This window comes from Cicer arietinum, chromosome 8 (assembly GCF_000331145.2).
Source record: "Cicer arietinum cultivar CDC Frontier isolate Library 1 chromosome 8, Cicar.CDCFrontier_v2.0, whole genome shotgun sequence".
Classification (NCBI taxonomy): Eukaryota; Viridiplantae; Streptophyta; class Magnoliopsida; order Fabales; family Fabaceae; genus Cicer; species Cicer arietinum.
The window spans coordinates 27,227,271-27,229,669 of NC_021167.2; positions in this window are offsets into that span (position 1 = coordinate 27,227,271).

Genomic DNA, 2,399 nt, shown 5'->3' on the forward strand with positions numbered 1-2,399 from the left:
CTCGAATGGTACGATCCCTCCGTCACCCCAGAATAAAAGGGGTGATCTCGTAGTTCTTGGTCTGTGAAGATACGTTGTTAGGTGCTTTTAGGAAAAATTGCATTTAGAAGCCATGACATGACCAGCTGATTTGTGGCACTCCAGTCAGCCATCTTGGTCTCACTCATATTGGGGATCAGAGAAAGAAAGCGGGCTGACCTCTAAAAATAGGTTCCTGCTCCATAAACGCTTTCCTACAATGAACAGACGAACCGAGCGAGCCCAATGCAAAGAACTCCTGTGAGGTAAAATTATTATGATTTTATGACTTGCGGTTCAATTCTTCATGAAAAATTTATTAAAGGTTTGGAATATGTCTAGGTTGTAAATTTAATTTGATGCAATTAGAAAGAAATTTTTTGTATCTTTTTAAGTCAACTTATAATTCAAGACTTGAAGTTATAATCAATCAAGTATAAGACAATGTGGTTTTGTCAAACACACAAAGATATTTGTGAAATTGCACTCACTTTACAAACTCCAAAATTAAAGATAGATATGGACACTTCTAAACAAAATATTAGTCCCTACATGCATGTTTGTTGGACACTTAAATTATAAACATGTGGCTTAAAAAAACTTATTAACATTTTTAATCCAAATAACGCATCTCAATGTTATTTGGATATTATTTTATTTATGTCTCCCCAACTTTGTTTTAAATGATATCAAATTTATTTTAAAATTAGTCCTATATCATGTATACAATTTGTTATTGAAAATTTTGTATTGGCACAACTACATTTGAGTGTTAGAGTTGGATTCTCTATGTCCTTCTCTATCTCCACTTACTATCTCTCATAAATTAGATCCATCCACAAATATTTTTTGGAACTTGCATTATATTGATATTTGTTAACTAATACTAGTGTGTATTTTGGTAATTTTAATTAAGCTTTATTTTATAAATTTGATTGGAATTGAATTATGTCACACCCATCATGCCATCTGTACTTTTTGTTGTATAAATATTATTATTACATCTCTGTAACAGTGTTCATTGCCATTTTAATTTGGAAATTAATTTTCAAATTTTATAAATTAATAATTATATTTTTGAAATTATAAACTAGTAATTAAAATAATTAATTTAATTAATATAAGTAAATTATATTTTTGAATATTTAATTTACTCATATTAATCTTATATCAATGTTATCACAACGTACATTATAATAGTTTATATATAATTATAATTACTCAAATCAAAATATTTAACGGCAAAAATTTATGTATAAATTATTTTAATTTAATATTTAATAATTTCAAATATATATTTATTTATTCGTCAAAATCATAATTTGATCTGACACTTGCAAATCCAAATATTAATTTATATATTAGGTGCATATACTAGAAGGGAGAATTTGTCTTTTACTTCTTCTTAATTTTTACTATTATTTTGATGAAAATATTTAATTATATTTCTGGTTTTGAGTGGTATGAGTTATGATTCCAATGCATAGAAGACTAAAAACAAACAAATAATGTCACTGCAACTCTGCAAGCAATACCTCTTTTTTGTGCTACTTAAGTCCACTTCGATATGCACAACTCTATTTGATTTTCGACCAAGTCTTATATGATAATATTTCGACATAAATTTTGGCACATGCATAAATAAATAAAAATTTGAAGAAAAAAAATTAGTCATATTATTCTTTTATTTTTTTAGTTTGTGTTGTACCCAAAAGTTTGTGACTCGATTTGTCATATAATTATTTTCATTATAAATTATATACTCATAAAACATCATATAAACACAAATTAACATCAACAAAAAATTATCACATATCACATAAATCATGGGTTCACAAATATTCACCTCCAACGAAGACAAACACATAATCACACATCATTATTCAATATAAATATTCATATAAACTATAATGTTTTTAATTTTCTTAATTATTTCATATCTCATTACTTAATTAAAATTTTAATTTTAAGTTTAATTGTGAGTTTAAAAAGAAATCAACAACAAACATGACACCTAAACACTCATCGAAGCCTACCAAACATATACAATAAAGTTGTTTCAAATATACATTTAATTTTTAAAAAAAATTATATTTTTTAATATTCTAATTTCCATAAAATTTTAATTTTATATTATAAAAATAAATGAATAAGTTATATATATTTAATAGTTATGCATTATCGGTAAAATTAGTTTTACAATTATACTCAATAAAAATTATTTATATTTTCTTGTCATAATATTAAAATAAGATAAAATAAAGTGATTTATAAGGAATACATAATTGTTATTGGATGTCAGTATAAAATCTTATTAAACTCAAACTACATATCTTTTATTCTAAAATTATTTTCTTATGATATCTGTTGGCACGGCTGAC